Source organism: Manis javanica, chromosome 14, assembly GCF_040802235.1.
Source record: "Manis javanica isolate MJ-LG chromosome 14, MJ_LKY, whole genome shotgun sequence".
In the NCBI taxonomy this organism is placed as follows: Eukaryota; Metazoa; Chordata; class Mammalia; order Pholidota; family Manidae; genus Manis; species Manis javanica.
This window is the reverse complement of record NC_133169.1, coordinates 4,942,084-4,960,715: the sequence shown is the minus strand read 5'-3', so window position 1 is coordinate 4,960,715 and position 18,632 is coordinate 4,942,084.

The following is an 18,632-nucleotide window of genomic DNA, read 5'->3' as shown; positions in this document are numbered from 1 at the left end:
ATCTGTAGAAACTTTGCAACCTGGTATGTTTTTGATGGGTGGATTGTTAAACTAGTTATTCATTTTAATTAATGGTTATAGGTACGAGTGACAGGTAGATTGCTGCACTGGTGATGTGGATCAGGCACTGACCTTGTCAGGACATATGTCAACCTACAGCCATGAAAAAGGGTCTGGAAGTCTACTGTACGTGGAATTAACCTTCAGCTGAGGAACTGTAGGGGAGGTTTATGGGATGCTGGGGGAGGGGCAAATGTGGGGCAGGTTGAATGGGGATCTAAGTAGGGGCTCTTGAAAGTTAGTGTGTAGATGTTTCAATATTTAGCAACTTGTGTGACCTGTATTACCTTGAAGCAACCTGTGCTGGCTGAGTATAAGATTTTTCTAAATTGGCTTTTTTCACCATTTCTGTTTTTCTAATACAATTTCTAATAAATAGGTCAATTTCTTGGTATAAAGTTGTCATAATATCTATTTTGAATCTGTTTAATCTTTGAAGTGTCTGTGATCCTGGTCCTCTTTTATTCCTAATACTTTGTTTTGGGACCGTCTCTTTTTGTTGCTATCTTTCTCATGCTCTTTTCCTGAAATCAGTTTTGCCTACGGTTGGCTAATTTCATTAGATGTTACAAAAAGCACCAGCTTTTTGGTTTGTCTATTCTTTCTATTGCATGTTTTCTTCTTATTTAATTCATTTCAACTCTTGCCTTATTCCTTCTACCTTCTTCTTTTGTGATCTGTCCTCTTTCTCTAACTTCCTAAGTTAGACACTTCGCTTTCAGTGTTCAGTCTGCCTTCTTTTTTAACTATAAGCATTAATTCAAATTTCCCTCCCAATCCTGCTCTTGCAGGATTTTCCAAATTTGACATGTGCTGTTTTTCATGAGCATTCAGTCCAAGGTATCCTGAACTGAGAGCGTGTCTTCAGATATTTGGTCGACCATGTTGTTGGGAATCAAGTCATCGCTGGTCCTTTGTAACATATCTGTAAGGACCAGAAAAGAAGTGATTATTTAGTCTTCTAATTAGAAATGGTTTTGATTAAATTTTTAAATCAAAGGGGATCTTTTGTTTCTCATTATACTTGCCCAAATGCCAGAAATGAAATAATCAAATACAGGTACAGCTCCTTTGGGCAATCTGTTGAAAGTGAACAGGGCAATTAATTTATCTCTTACTTGTTTGTCCCTCCTGTATGTTTTCTCCCCAGCTTTATTGAAATACTATTAGCATATGACATATGGGAGTTCAAGATGTGATTGTGTAAAGTGATGACTTGATACCCATATACATTGCTAAGTGATGGCTACAATAGGGTCCGTTAACACCTCTATGCTCTCACGTAATTACTCTTTTTTGGTGATGAGAACATTTAAGATCTACACTTTTAACAACTTTTAAGTATATAATACAGTATCGCTAATTGTTGTCACCATACTGTACATCAGATCCCCAGAACTTACTAATCTTTCACCGGGAAGTTTGTACCCTTTGACCAATGTCCCCTATTGTTCCCACTCTTCTGTTCCTGGGAACCACCAATCTACTCTTCATTTCTATGAATTAGGCTTTATGAGCTTCCTCATTGAGAACGTGTAGTATTAGTCTTTCTCTGTCTGGCTTACTTCACTTGTCATAATGTCCTCAAGGTCCATCCATACTGTGCAAAAGCCAGAATTTCTTTCTTTTTTTATGGTGAGTCATATTCTATTGTGTGTGTGTGTGTGTGTGTGTGTGTATCAAGTAAGATAGAGAATTGGCTGATTGAGACACCAGGCACCCATACATACACTCATTCATACAGAACAGAAGAGAAATTTGCACACAGAGAGAAAGTGGGGCATGGAGACGAGATGACAGACATAAAGAGAAAGGAGAGAGAATGAAAGAAAGGAAAAAGCAGATTCACCCAGGGAAGGGAAAACAGAATAAATACTCTGTGGGAGATAAAGATGGAAGAATACAGAACCAGGTTGAAGGATACAAAAACACACAAACACACAAAGACGCAGTTACAGAGACACACGTGAAGAGAGAAAGACTTCCTGGGAGAGGATGTTAAATGCAGAAAGGGACAGGTGCTCAGAGAGAGTGAGGGACTTAGAGACTCACATCTAAGCAGAGATGGACAGAGACAGCCTTGTGGAGAATTAGAGATGAACTGGAATAGATACAGGCTAAGGGATGGAGGAATGGGGGAGGGGAGAGGGAAGAGGCGAGATGGATGGAGGGAATAATAAACAGAATGAGAGCATTGCGGAGAAGCCCTGAGAACTAGCTGGAGATCAAGGAGCCAGAGAGAGGCAGGAGCTGGCAGCCCCTGGATCAAACAATAAACAAATAAATAAGAAGAATAAATAAGCAGGATAATCCCCATCAAAGAGATGAGATTTCCTGTCTTTTCCTTCAAACGCCCCCTCTGCTGACGTACAAGACAAAGAGAAAGGAGTGCAGGGAGGGTAAAGGACTCGGTTGACATCGCACGGTGATTTTTTTTCCACATCCAGAGCATACGCATTTTTAGTTTTTCTCTAGATGTTGGCGTTGGACCCTAGTGGTTCAAGTCAGCACAACATCTGGAAATGAAAGTTATATAGACACCCCCGGGACTTCATTAATCACCTTCCTTGCCCCTCCGGTGAATCAGCAGCAACTTCGAATAATAAAGCAGCCCTGAGCTGGTGATTTCACAAGGGTTTGTTAAGGGGGCGGCGGTACTCGAAAAATGTATGAATTAAGAAGTACTCATTGAATGGTACAGTCTGTCGTCATCTCACTGTGATGTGGTATAGGGAAGTTCTAAAAAGAACAGTAAAACATACTCCAGCTGATAAGGAACTTAAAATTTGGTTACGAATTTTAGACTAATAAATTAATATACTGCAGAAAAATGATCTACTGAATTGTGAGATACTGAGTAGTTACCCTACTTACATATATTTGTATGATAGAGACTGAGGCATAAGTTCTATGGGGTCAGGGATTTTATTTGTTTTTGTTTACTTTAAGATCCTCAGAGTCTAGAATAACACCTGGTATATAGCAGGCACTCAATTCCTTATTGAACTCATCTAAATGGGATTTTGAGTCAGGTTCATCTGTTACCATTTATATCATCTGGGTAGTTTTGCACAAGTTAGTTATCTAGCCTCAGTCTTACCATCTATAAAATGGGGATAGCAATAGCACCACCATCATAAGTACTTACGAGAACTAAATTGGGTGATATGCACAAACAGTTGGTCCAGCACATGAACAGACATGAACAGTAGCGAACAATTAATAAATGGCACATACTACTCTTATTTAGTGCTGTCTGCTTATTAACACATCTACTTGAACACATTTTGCTGGCATGGTAAAAATCAGTATAGTACTTCAAAAGTTAAAATCTTATATATTTCAGCAGTATGGTATAATTCCAATTATTAGTAATTAAGTTGCCCCTTTTCTCAACCATGACAAATCAATGAATGGGATTGATATCAGGAGACATATGATACATTGTCTTCAATAAACCCATAGACTTCTCATTTCGCTTACGAAACTGTGTGATACCAATGACATTCTTAGCTACAACACTGTCAGCAGCTCTCTCTGTATAAGCACAAAATAATTGTAATTACCTCCCTGTTTTTCAGGTGTGATTCTGCATGGCTTTAAGGGGTCAGGTCCTGGCAAAGCACATGCAGGAACTAACTTAAACATTCCAGGGAAGTGAAGTGACCGATATTTCCAGTCATGTCCAATTGCGCCGCTGGCATGGAAACACAGAGAGTGATGATGCTAAAAAAAATGTCAGCACATTTTCAATTCAGATTGACACACTTCAAGAGATAGACATGACTGACATTTCTTCAATAATGTTCCAGTATGTCAAAGAATCTGTAAAAGAAAGTTTGATATTTCTAGTCAGCTTAGACAAGAACTATACTGGGAAAATATGTTTAAGGCAGATGCAGATGTTCTCCAATGAAATGTTTCTTTAAAAAGTTGAGGAAGGTGTCCAGGTGCTGGAACACCAGAGCGTCATTCTCAGGCGCACCCCCTGGTGATACAGACGTAAATAAATCTTGTGACCATGAGTATATGTATACATTTTAATAGTTTGGTTGGAATTTGGCCATAGACAATGTACTGGAAGAAATGAGATCTCTATTGACTTAGTTGAGCCTAGCCTTCATTTCTGGCTGTATGGGTCCTTTCCTACCCTTTGCACACCTGATGTACAGCCACCTCGGACCTTTGATTGCTTTTCTGGACACTGCAGTGCTTTTATTCTGTGTGCCATTTCCAGCAGGTTCTTGTCACATAGAACATTCTCCTACTCACTTATTTGGTTATTAGTTTCCTACTTGTTCTTTGAAATTCATCTCACATGACACATGTATAGCCTTTCCTCATTCTACAACCAGATATAATTTCTCCATTATATGAAATGCTCTGATGTTGGCTACGAGATTGTAAGGTCCTACACGGCAAAGTCTGATTCCACTTGCATTTATATTTCCTGTACAAACTGACTTAAAACTTTCCCATATACAGTACTCACATTAATGCCCACAATTATTCTTCCCCAGAAATACCTGTACCTTTTGCATGTTAACTTGTCAGTGCCTTCTTACTGTGGGCAGGCCGTAAATCACATCTTAGCTTTGGTATGCCCGGCTGTGGCCAATGACATGCTAGTAGATATGATGAGAGCAGAAACTTGGAAACTGCTTGTGTGACTGGCCTCTTTATTCTTGCTCTTATTCTTATTATATTACCATGGGAAGGCCATTCTCAGGAGGAGGATGAGCATGAAAAACACATAAAGCAGAGTTGCTCCAGATAAGATGCCTGTCAGGACTTGCAGAGCCCCTAGGCTATCCACAGGGATAAGCAAGCTCAGCCAAGATCAGCCGATCTGCAAAGACAGACATGTAGGAAATGAATGTTGCTCTAGGCCTTTGAGTTTTTGTAGTTATTTGTTGCATAGCAATTTTGTCGCAATAACCAATGGATACAGTACTCAAGAAATGTCTTCAAATAAATCCAAATAAGAATTTTCCAAATTCTACAATTAAATATATGGACTAATTTATATGCACTTAAAATGGGGAATATCTATCTATAGGAGACATGGGTTCATTAAATCTATATTATAATGAGACTAACCACATAAGCTAAAGGGATGTTGTGGTTCTAGAAAATGTAAATTTCGGAGAAGAGATCTGTGGGCAGTGGGGAGGGGCAGGAGTAGCATGACATTTGCTTTTGGGTTTAGAACTGGTTAAATACACATTTCCCCAAAGTAGTGGGAAGGCAAATGTCGGTATTTTAGGAGATTTTTAAGTAGAGTGCTGCAATCTACGTCATCACCCACGTTGAACCGATTTGCAGGTGTTCAGTGTCCTTCCTGACGCATGAAGCCAGATTCAACTCAGTAGGAGGCGGCCCTTTGTTAAGTGAGCACTGCAGAAATTCAAGGGGGTGTTTGTGGGGTGGGCAGTGAGAATAACGACGATGACTAAGGTGCTTTCCAAACCTGGCTTTCTCAGACTTTATTTCACTACTCCGAATCTGAACTTTAAAATTCCTGTTCTGCCTTTTTACGAGAGTCATATGAAGGCGGGGATTTTTGACGTGAATACCGCAGTAATAAAATAAAATGACTATAAATGTCAGACAAGAGAACAGACCATTTCTCTTTACTCTGAGAGCTAAAGCTCTGTTCCTCTCAAAGCCCTACCAGTGGCCTTATATTTATGAAAAGTATGTCCACCAGTGACATCTATCCAGCCTTATGAAGAAAAGAAAGATATGGATTAGCGTCTTCCCCTCATTGGTGCAGTTGCCACACAGGCAGATTAAGTGATATTCCCCAAGGTCGCACCAGTAGTAGGTGGTAGAGCCCGGCTATGCAGCTCAGCTTCCCTGTGGCCTGTGCCACAGTCCATGTTGCCTCTCACAAATACATGTCAGGCCTCTTCCCAAAATCGAATACAAACTGATGAAAAACTTCCAGTCACCCTGCTTACCAGAACCTTCCTGAAGCCATCAGAGATGGCCGTCGTGCCAGGGGTCACCATCACAGATTCGGCCCATGGGTGGGATTGAGGTGGTAAAAGGCCTTGACTGCTGAACTCAGGTGTCTCTGGGTCGTGAGGCTGCCTCCCCGAGACAGAAATGGAGGCGGAACGAAGTGTGCATCTAAATGACTGTCACTGGTTATTGATTTACTGATGGCTTCTAAAAATGTCGCATTTGAACTGTCAGTGCATTTGCCGACTGCTGGCGCTAGTGATGAAAGCAAGTGTGAACCGTAATTGATTAGGCCTCATTTGCTTATCTATATTATGCTAATTAGATCTGCAGTCTTTCCCTTTGTACCGTCACCCAGTGACTGAGTAAATCAGGCTGACTGGGGTGCAGACAGGATTAGAGGCAAGAATGTAGGCTTGAACAGGCCCCATCTTACCGGAGAGAAAGTTTGTTTCTTTAATATACTTCCTCTTTAAAAAGAAAGCTTTATGTGACTTCTTTTCTTGGTGCTTTCCCTGGGGTAGTTCTACTGAAATGAAATTTAGCTTTCTGGACCCACATCTTGGATTCTTTTTGTACTACTCCATCCCCTGGCTAGCGACGGGTGGTATGGAATAAGCCAAAGTGAGGAATTTTTTGACAAGAAGCTAGGAACACATTGCAGGTGCCCTGGGTAGACCAGGTAGACCAGGAGAACCTGAGTTTGTTCTCTCTGACCTCTCACCTGCCCGTGGAAAATGAAGGTTTTGTTCCATTTCTGAAGAGGTTTTCTGGACCCTAAAGGCCAAATTGTATTGGCGTGTCAAATCTGTAAATACACTTTTTAGTGCTGTTATTTCTGTAGCTCCCCCAAAGCACATGGCCTTAAGGAGGAGCCAACACTAGCCCCGGGAAATCTATTAGTCACCAAACCTGTGTTGAACACCAAGTGCTAAGGACCAGAGTACGTTTATCAGCCAAGGTGTGATTGTTGGGCCATTTCTGTAAGCATCTCCCAAAGTGCGTGTTAAAATAGTTTCCTAAACATTTCCCCAGAACCTTCTGAATCAATCTCTGGCATTGGCACCTGAGTATCCACATTTTAGCAAGCTCTTCACATGATTCTTATACATATTAAAATATAAAAACTGTAGTCTTAGTATGACTCAATGATGCCCAAGGAGGGTAAGAAGGAGATTCTGGCTGCTATTAAAATCTAGATAGGATGATAATGATGATAACATAACAAAATTAACAAACAAGAGTGCTTTAAAATCTCGAGGAGGGAACATTAAAAAGCATGTAGTTTAGTACTTCTCAAACAAATTTTATGTACTGAATTCAATAAGGAACCCAATAAATGAACTGTTAAGAGATGAAAAGAGCTGAAGCCCGTCGTCTTGGTCACTGTCCTCTTCTCCTGCTGGCCTCCAGGAGCCCGAGGGACCTTGTGTTTCCCCTGGAAAAATAATAATTATGAAAAGCAAATGAAAGCAACCAATAAGCATTGGAAAAGATGCTCACATTCATTAGCATTCATAAGAATGCAAATTAAAACACCTTTATACCCTTCACGTTGGCAAAAATGTAAATGGGATGGCCAGACTGCCAGAGAGAGTACTCTTGAAGTGCTGCAGGGAGAAATAACTTATTACAGTATTTTTGGAAAGTTCTGACAGTGTATGTGAAAAGTAACAATGTATTTATTCTGTGATGCAGCAATCCCAATCCTGGGGAATTTGTCCTACAGAAATAAAAGAACCAGAACATACAAGGATGTTTATTACACAGTGTTTTCTGTTGCTAAAAACTGAAAACAAATAAATGCTCATTGATAGGGAAATGAAATTGTAGGCTGCTCATATGATGACAGGTTATGCAGTCATTAAAATGATTAAGGCAGTCTTATCCTGTTAGAGTGTCAGGTTTTATTTTTACATGAGAACATGTAGATTTTAGCAACATCATATTTTATAATGTCATGCAAGTCTTTCATATAGATATACCTTCTCATGTTTGTATATTGTTATATGAGCATGATGGAAGTTGGGAAATTGTTAATGTTGATTCTTGTGTGCAGTAGAGCAGGGGGAAAAAGAAGATTAATGGAAAAAGGCTATTAAAAATAGGATCTGTAATATAAACACATGCTGTGATCCCATTTATGTAAAACCATGTGTCTGTCATGTGTCCATGCAAAGAGTTATGTAGAAAGATAGTCCCCAAAATTATTAATAGCGGTAGGATTTCAGATTTTGCTTTTTTTCATTATACTTTTATATATTGTTTGATTTTCTTTCCGAAAACACATTGCGAAGAATCCAAGCAAAACACCGATTTTGATCAAGCCCTTCATTTTGTAAATAAAAAATCTAAGGATCTGAGAAATTGGGTGAGGTGACTTATCTCTTGTCAAATAATAAGTGAATGACAAAGAATGGATCAGAACTTTGTTCTCTACAAGTGCTATTGATCAGCATTATTAGCTGATGTAATAATGCTCTGAACCATACCTGGGTTAAAATTTTAGGGGCAGACACCATGTCTTATTCACCTTCCAATCTTTAGTACCTTACACATAGGAGAAAGACTCTTGTAAATGGTAGGAAAAAATGAATGTAATATAAAATAATACTCCATAAATATTATTTCAAAAAGTGCACTTGAAGAAAGGGGTAAAATGGATTTGTGTACATTTTGTGTGTGTTTGTATGAATGTCTATGCATAAGTCATTCTCACTGGTTTAAAACTGGAGCAATAGATTTTATTCTATCCATCCAACTGCCATCTGAACACTTCTGTAGGGTTCAAGAAACTGCCAGATCTGAGGTTACAGTGGAGTCCGTTAATGTGGCAATCCACTTCAGTACTGAGACTGAGATTTTGAATGTCCATCTGACCTTATTTTCCATAGAAGTTCTAGATTTTAAAGGTTATTAATTTTTTTTACCATACTACAGTGTTTCACAGGATTATAGTTACAAAAGTTGCAAGCTGTGTTTTTACACTGTGAATATTTTATAATGCTGCCAATCTTTGTCACCATAGGAAACAATTTTATAGAGTAAGAAGATATTTCAGGAAGTTCTTAAAACAGTATGTTATTTCTATTCAAAACCATTATTTTTATCATTGCTTATTATTTCTATTATAGTTACTATTATTAATATACAAAGTAACTAAAAAGATGATTAAAAGTTGGGCCAGTTTAACTATTATGTTTCTGATAATAAGAGTACACTCCACAAGCAGGATTCAAACCCTGGGCAGTTAGATTCTAAAATCCGTACTCCTCACTAATTCTACTATGTGGTAACCCTGGTAACCGGTAACGTCTCTCGGGCCCAACCTTAATAAACATGACACTGAATCAACCATGGTGCAGTCCAGTGGCTTCATTTGTTGATTCTAATCCACGTGGCATTTTATAGGTTCTCCAGTCACACCTCCACCCATCCTGACAGGGCACTTCCTAGTTTCCGTTAGCCTCTGGCCAGTTCATTACCTACGTCTTAGCTTTCTCATTTGTAAAATGAGGATAATCATATGACTTAACCTCAGGAAGCTATTGTGAAGATAAAATGAGATAATTGGAAGGTGTCTTGAATGGTGCCTGGCAATTATTAAGTGTTTAATAAATGTTAACTATTACTCTTAAACGCCTAACTTCGATGCTACCCATTAGGTGTGGCCGATGAATCTTCTCACGGACAAAGTCCGTCTTGTCAATCACCAATAAGAGTGACAGGCAGCGCCATGCATGGGAGCATCAGGTCGGGAGAACTGGCACAGGCAGAGTGGAGCCGAGCTTCCTTGTTCCCAGCTGACAGGGCTGGAGGACTCAGGGACCTTGGTCTTGCTGGGATCCAGTGTGGCCTGGGAACAGGGCCCACTAGTGCGCATGGCCTTCAGGTGCATGGGAAACAGGTGTTCCTTCCCACCGTAGTTCACTGATGGAGTTGGTCCAGGAAGTGCTGTCAGCAGCCCCCAGAAAGCTGCCCTCCTCGTTTGCAGGTCAGTGATGACCGGCATGTGAACTGCTCCTCCTGAGGTGTGGCACTGTGTGGGGGCGCTCTGCCTGTCAGCATGGCCCATGCGAACCCCAATTGTTACAGGCTGTGAAACGGTCTGCAGAGGCCACTGTGCAACATACCCACTAAATCTTTGAGGTAGGGTACCATGTAAAACCACGTTGCCCAGCAAGATTTTATAACAGGGCACATGTTGGGAGAACGACAAGAATACCTGTTACAGGCTTTTTACTTAATATGAAGAAAATTGGCTTTATTTGAATTATATTGTTCAATGCTTAATTTACCACTTATAACCAAATCTATGGTAAAGTGACATCCTAATTAAAAAAAAAGCTGTTAGGCTAATTTAACATTTCTTGAATGCTTCTTACTTAGTTAATGGCTGGCTACTTATAATTTTAAAGCTTTATGAAAACTTGGTCTACACAGAAAGTTAATGATGACAACCTGCTAGACTGGTCCAACCTGGAAATACTTTTTGAAGTCACGGCTGTTCCTGCTGCTGGCCCGGGTAGGCAGCACATGGTCGTGCTGTAGATCATTGTTCTTCACAGAACCTGCCCTGCACGGTCTACTTCCACCTGATCTAAACACCTCACCAGTCCTGCCCCCAACCTTTGAAGCCATCAATCTCATTCAATGCTTTTTATTTAATTTCTTTACTTGCCCCCTTCTTTGAATATGCTCTATGCTCTTCTTTTTATATGACAAGCATCTTAGCTGCTCTTGACCACCAGCCTGATTTTTCTTTCAGAGTCATTGTCAGGGGCCACGTAAGCAATGCCTTTCTCATTTGAATAGAACCTCCAAAGATCTTTCCACCTTCTCTCTATTCTTTTAGATTGTAAGTTACTTGAGAGAGGGTTTAGGTCACATTCTCATGAAATGAGAGTGACTTAGGAGGCTCTAGCAATAGTCTAGGTCAGAAAAACAAAAGTGTCAAATATAAAATAGCTCAGTGTCTGTGAAGCAGAAAATGAGTGACGATGCGACAACATAGGGTCGGGTGGCAGGATCCAGGTTCTGGTCTGAGAGACTGAGGATATGTGTGGGAGGATAGATGTGACTTTGGGGGTTTTGGGAATGATGGATTTTCAGTTCACCCAGTTATGCCTCGGAGCCAGGAGTGCTGGGTTCGAGTCCCTCCCCGGGAGGCATGGACTCATTTCTGATTATCAGTGAACTAGGGGGAGGTTTAGAAATGGAAACCACGAACTCTAAGTATACGCCACACAAGAGGGAATGGAATCTTGCCATTCTCCATGCATCTGATGGATATAAACAAAGAAACCAGAAAATTCAGGGACGTAAGTTAGTAGAAAATGCCCTCTGGGTTTGGGGGCAGGGTCTAGCGTGGTTGCCTCTGGCAACACTCTGAGCCCCCAATAAGCCTTTCATGAGGACCCCAGGCAGTTTGTCCTCAGAGCAGGGTGGGTTCAATGGAGATGAGCCAATCACATTATGGAAATGAATGATTCCACTTAATGCACGGGGTGTCCTCACAATCCACTCATGTGAACCAGAGCAACATCAAGCATTATTTTTCAATCCCTTTTATTAAATGTGCTGGGTCTGACTCAGCAAACCGTGGGGCCTTGCTGATGAGGGTAACTGCATTTATTAAGTTGATAGGCACGACGCTACAGCGTCTCCACCCCAACCCCCATTTGTTTTGAATCCTCTCTGGTCACTGCAAGTCCGTGGTTTAAAATCTGATTACTCAAGAAACAAGTTGGAGGAGGTGGTGACTTTAAAGAGGCTCTGAAAATAAAAGCCTTGTAAAGTTTACTCAATCTTTGCCCACTCCTGTCATTTCCTTCCTTATAAAAGACGGGGTGAATTATATGGTATAGAGGGAAGGAAGCGGTTCAACAGAGTAGAACAAAACTCAAGGTTTGAAGTCAAATGGTCTGTATTTAGGTCCCAATTCCATTATAAAGCATCATGCTCAAGTCATCTATGTCATCAATTTACTGAGCTGTTTTAACCCATGGCTGGTACAACCGTCAAACTATTTTTATGCTTTTTATAGTGTTTAGACACTATTATCTCAGGGAGATCTTATTAGTTTTTTTTTTTAAATCTCTTTCAGGATTAAAAAAATCATATTTAGTCGATTTAAAAACTTGCATTTCACAATAATTTAAATCCCATCTCCTTTGCTCCCTGGGCCTGAGGGGCCTGAAGTCGGAAGGGAATTCTGCTCTGTAACTTCTTCACCTTCTCCCTCACTCTGGGGCGTGTTCTGGTTCCGGAACCTTCTTTGCTAGTCCCTGGCATAGGCTGCTCTCTCTGGGATAGGGGCCCGGAAGAGGCACAGTGAGGAACGGTTTATTAACCCTCTCCGTTGGTTGTCACCCGTCCTCCAGCTGATATTGCCAGACAGGGAATCTCTGTGTAGCTGGCATCCTACTGATGGGAGTTAAAGCTCACATGTGTGAGTCCTGGGGGACTGGGCCCCTCCTGCAGAGTCCTCGGAGGTGAGAGGGCTGCCTTTGGTCAGGCCTCTTCCAATTCCACAACTCGCACGCAGAGATGAAGTTCACGGCTTGGAGCTGCTCTCCACCGGTGATCAACCCACTGGAATTGAGTGCTGGCCAAAGAACTCGAGCAGGTTTTCTGTGGGGTCCCTTGGTCATGGGAAGGCCGAGAGGGCTGCCCTCCGATGCCTTCTCTCCTCAATTCCCTGCAGGTCACCCCTAACAGACCCACCCCTGAGCAGACAGCCATCCAGACCACGAGATGTCAGATCCTCTTTCTTGGCCACACGGCTGATATTTAGAGCTTGGTTCCCTTGGCTTTTGGTAGGTGAGAAAACCCCTCCCTGCCCTCCTCAAGGAAAAGGCAGGACTAATCGATGTATCTTCTCACCAGGCTGACAACTTTTGACCCTAAATTGATGACTCTTGAGAAGCCCTGAGAGTGTTTACCCCAGTTATTGGCAGGTTTCTTTAGAATATGGGTCATTTATCATCTCTTTGTCCCCTCGTTTGAAGCAAAAGGAAATATCTTGTTTAATATTCTTTTACATTTAACCCCCATATGCTCAGAAAACAATTTCTTGGGTCTCTGGAAAGATGTGTCTTCTTTGAGCACTGGGGAAAACCGACTACGTCCATTCCCACGTCTTTGCCCCTGTTGGGACCGTCCCCCTGGGGCATCACCCTGGGGCAGGTGCAAGTGTCTGTAGACAGCCTGGACCCTCTGGCCCATGCCTTTCATCCTCGTGCCCTCTGAGTCAGACCCTGACCTCTAAGGATTATTGGGTTGGTCCCCTGGTCTTCGGTGGACTTGCGTTTCCCACTGCATGCACTTAGACACTACATCCTTCCCTCACAGGGTGTTCACTGGGATTCAGTGTTAGGCACAACATCAAGAAAAGTTATTAGTCTATTTTATTTAGTTGTTTTCTCACACTGTGATATTAATACTGTGACTAAATGCTTTGGTCACATTAGAAGCATTAGAGAATTAAGACCGTATACAGAAGGAAGACCAGGTACGCATGGGAAGTGTTATTGTTGGTGATGAATTCGGGCACAAAGCCAATGATACATAGTATATGTCAAATACTAAGTCCAGTGTATTTTACCGTGTGCATCCTAAGAACCTGCATACATTTTTACTGAGTTGCAAAGGTGGTCTAGTCTAGGCTGTGTTCTTATCTTCATGGGAAAATTCCTTTCCTTGGGATGACATGCAGTTAAGCCTCCCACCCATGCTAATTTTAACTCAACTCTGAATAACTTGAACTCATGCCCCATTGTCAGAAAAGGTAATGAATGACCATCAAGAAACAAAAGTTGTATAGCTTCCTCTTACTTTTTCACATGTCAAACCATTTTTCTTGATGGCCGAGTCCAGAGCTCAGGACAGGCGCAGGCTGAAGGGAGTGTATAGGAAGGAGGTGGACAATTTATCTTTGCTGTTGTGTTCTGAGCTTCCTGGTTTTGTGCACTGACTCAGTTTTCATTTCCTAGTCAGGGCTACTCCACACCCACTCTTCAGAGACTGTCCCCGCCTCCAGGGCTGAACAAGCTTGGGAACGCCTTGGCCCTTTACAGGACAGAGAGGGGCCGACTGATTCCTGAGCATCTTTATTAACACCCCAGGACTGCGGAGCCACGTCCCACTTAAGGGGTTGCTCTGGGGCTTCCCTAGGAAAAAAGTAAATTAGAGCAGTGTCACTTATTCCTTGCTTGTGAGAGTTTGTTTTTTGTTTTTGGTGATGAGATGGGAAGGGGGCATGGGCAAATGGAAAATATATGAATCTAAAAAGTGTAATAGCTGGACTTAATCCCGACTGGTCTAAGGGGTCCTGATTTGACCTCAAAATCAGGTGGCAGTTGCTATCCAGAGAGGTTAGGACGTGAACACGGAGGACAGATTTCAGAGAGGCCTGCGGTAGGATGTGGTGGGAGCAGAACCCAACCCAGAACCACAGGGCATGGACTTCAGGAACCACTGCTGCCTCCCAGACGGATACCTTCCCTCACCCCTTCCGAGGAGAAATAACTTTATCTCATGAGGGCTATGAACATCATTCATGGTTGTTGTGAAAATGTCAGGAAACACAGAGAAAATAAAAAAGAAGAGAAATAGTAAGTAGAATCCTACCACCCATGTTTGAGCAAATAGCTACCAATTTCTTGTACTCCAGTTTTATTGTTTTAAATTCCCTTTTTAGGTGTGCGTTAGCTGTCCTCAATTAAATGAAAACCCCCCAACATGGACATCTAGGACCAGAATGCTCTTTTTTGGTAGATATGTTCATAATCATAGACAACTTTATCATGCATCTGTTATATGACTACCTTTATTCTAGGGGCCTAAAATGTATGAGTTCGTTTAATTCAGGGTGGGCATTAATATTATTTCTATTTATAGATGAGAACACTAAGGCTCCAAGAAGTCAAGTAACTTACGTTGCATCTCACAGTTATTAAGTGATGGAGGGAGGGTTATGAATCCGCAGCCGTCAGAGCCCATGACCCTAACTAGTGCGCTTTACTGCCTTCTCTATTAGGGACGCAATAAAAATCATTCATGATGACCTGATTTCATCAATGTACATAGACAGAAGAACTGGGACTAAGAAGAAAGCCTCATTTTCCCTATAGGACTGTGCAGACTACAGGAGTCTTAATTTTCATTTCTTTGGTCTAAGCTTTGGTCAAATTCCTTCCCTTCTCCAGGTTAAGAGACCACTGCATCCCAGTGAAGGTGTGTTAAATCACAGATGCCCTGGTCAGGCAGAGGACACGGATCCAGCCTGGTACCTTGGTAATGCTTGCAAACAGTGCAGTATTGATTTGGGCCCTAGCAATGAGAACACGGACAGCCACACATTATGTGCCCTTTCTGCACAAATGAGAGCGCAGCCTTAATCAGGCCTAGACATTTAGCATCCTGAATTAAAGGGAGATATATAGATATGAATCCAATAGATGCTTGCTTCTGTCATTTTACTTTAATTGTAATTTTGCAACTTCAACAACAGAAGATCCATTTGGCTTCCCCCCACAATCAATACACAATATATTATCAGTCTAGACGACCCAAAATGACTTGTATAAAATATCACTGCTTTGCATTTTCATTATGTAAATGGAACTCTGCAGGAGAATTAATTGATTATTCAGTTACTATGGATCCGTCTCAGATGTCTTGGTGAGATAAGAGAGAAACTTATCAAGCCCCTCCAGCCATTATAACTTAAAAAGGAACAAGGTGAAAAAGAGAGAGAGAAACACAGACCACATTTCACTTTCATTGGCAGCCTGAGCAAAACCTATGAAATGCTGAGAGAGAGAAGAAATCCGTTATTGGGTTTGTTAGTGATGGAGTGTCGAGAGTTATTAGTCTGGTTGTTGTGTGGGGATCAACCTTTTAAAAAACCACATCAGCCAAACTGTGATATAGGTAGTCAGTCTTCTGGCCATCTCCCCAGACTCCCTGGGCCCCAAGTAATTCACACCGAGGCAGTATATAATTACAGCGGGATTGGTTAAGTAATATATTGGCCCATTTCTTTTCTCTTGCATGGTGGAGTGGAGGGAATGAGGGAGAGATTGTATCTTTAGCTCCAGGACAGAATGAAGAAGGGACATGAGAAGACAAGTAGCTTCTGCTGTCTCCCTCCTCTCTTAAGTATTGAAGCAAAACAAATGTTCCCATTGCTACTAAAGAAATGTACATGTTTGGTTTTAGATTGATGAGTTTTGTTGCCAAGAAACATACGACTTACATACATTAGGTTCTCCCATTGATAGCAGAGTCTGTGCCGCCCTGAATCAAAGCTGCTGTCCTTACTCAAGAACGTTCTGAGATCTCCTTTGGGGAAATTGCCCAGGATATTCAGAGCATGTTGTTTAGAATAGTCTCAGCAGTCAATCTGTTGAGGTTTGGATTTAATTTTTGCAAATAGTCAAAATGCTTTCCATACTAAATGAGGTGAACTGGAAGGTGGCTAAGGTTGAGTCATAGTTCTCTGTTTCAAAAGGCGGTTTTAAAAAGTGGCAAAAATACCTGGCTATATAAAATAACATCATTTTTGCAATACTCTGAAAGCAAGTTCCAGAATACTGGACACGATGACAGCATTGAGGAGAAGAGCATCATGGCTCCTTAAGTGGCCTTTTTGCAAAATAGTTATCCTGGCTATTTCAAAGGCATCACTTAATACCAACCAGGGTAAATCAAGCCAAATGAACTGATGACTCCATATTTTTCGTGTGTAAGCCAGGCTTACCTGGTAAGAGCCAGGAGTGCTTTGGTGACAAAATATAAAGTTGGCTATGATCTACTTTTGTGATGTCATTTTGATGCTGTATTGGTTTCTCATGGCTTCTGCAAAAAATTACTACAAACTTAATAGCTTTAAATAACATGAAATTTATTATCATGTTTTCCTGTAGGTCAGAAGTTCGACATGATCATGCTAAAATCAAGGTGTGGGCAGGGCTGCATTCCTTCCGGAAGTGCTAGGGTTTCCTTGCCTTTTCTGTTTCTTTGCCTTTTCCAGCCCTAGAAGCAGCCAGCATTCCTTACCTGTGGCTTCCTCTCAACTTCAAAGCCAAAGCCAGCAATGGATTCACTTTCATTGGCAGCCTGAGCAAAACCTATGGGATGTACTATCCTGACTGACCTTGTTTCCTTCTTCCGAATTTTAAGGGCCATTGTGATTACAGGCACCCATCAGATAATCCGGTATCACCTCATTTTAAAGTCAGCACGGCAGCATCTGCAGTCCCCCTTTGCCGTACCGCATAGCGTGTTCAGAGGGTCTGGGCGCTGGGATGCAGACGTATCTAGGGGCCTTTATTCTGCCTATCACAGACGTGGAACGAGGATTACTCTTTTTCTTTTGAAACAATATTTGCAAAGTGTTTAGATGTTTTTGGACATGCAGTGACTATTCAATAAGGAGTGGTGGAATATGGGGGTTTGCATAGTATTATGTCATTTCCCCCCCTTCCTTTTGTGAAAAGGAGAGTATGATTCCCATGAGAAAAGAGAATGTTTCCTTCTTAGACCAAAACGATCCCCAGATAGGAGAAGCTGCCACACAAGCTGTCTCCATCGCCAGTGTCATGTCTTCATAGGCTGGACAGTCACTTGGTGGGAACTGCAGAGAGCGTTCACACCTGAAAAGGTGCTCCTTCTGCTCCTGGGGTTCCATCCTTTGGGTCTCCACAACACTTTGCATCCTCCCTGACTCATCCAGGTTGTAAGATCCAACGACTCTTTTGATTTTCTCACGCACTCCTCCTGCTTTACTCAGGGGCAGCCCTCGCCCCTGATCCACACCGGCACGCCCCCTTCGTAGGACACGTGAAGGCTAGAATGGCAGGTGGGTGGACCATTGGTTTGCGAGTGGATTTAGCTATTGGGTATCCCGGGGCCTCAGGGGCAGGGGTCGTGGGAGGTCGAGAGGAAGAACTGGGCAGAATCTGATGTAACAGAGATCAAAGGAGCTTCCCCTGGGTCTCCCCACCTAGATTTCAAGCTTCTACTGGGGAAAAACCCCAGACAAATCCAGCTGGTAGGCGGGTATTCTGCTCGGCTAGGTGGCTAGAGTTTGGTTTTTCAAATGAGTGACAGTCAAGAGGAGCAATCTGCCATCTGCTTATCCACTATCTATGTCCTTCCCATGTTTCTGCGGTAGGTGCCTTTCAAGTGCTAGAGAAGCTTCTAGGATCCAGTTTAGGAGGCTAGGGCTTAAAACCGGGCTTAAGTTCTAACAGGACTGAGGTCGAAGTAATGAAAACAATTTTGTGTCCTGGCCTGATATACCAAGTATATCACAGATGGTTTGAAGTAGAGGCTCTACACACATCGGGGTGGGATCTGCCACCACAGATAACAGATTATTGACAGCATCATTTAAGTCTGAGTACCCGTGAATGGTAGCTATGAGGCCATGGCTGCTTCTTGGAAGCTTCTGGGCCTAGAGCTAGTGCTCCCAATAGGCTCCCCTGGGGAAAACTTGGAGAGCTGACCTTTTTAGTGGATGGGAGGGAGTATACCACTGATCACGGCATCATCCCCTCTAAGAAATGATCCTCAGCCAGGGGTGATCTTGCCCTCTG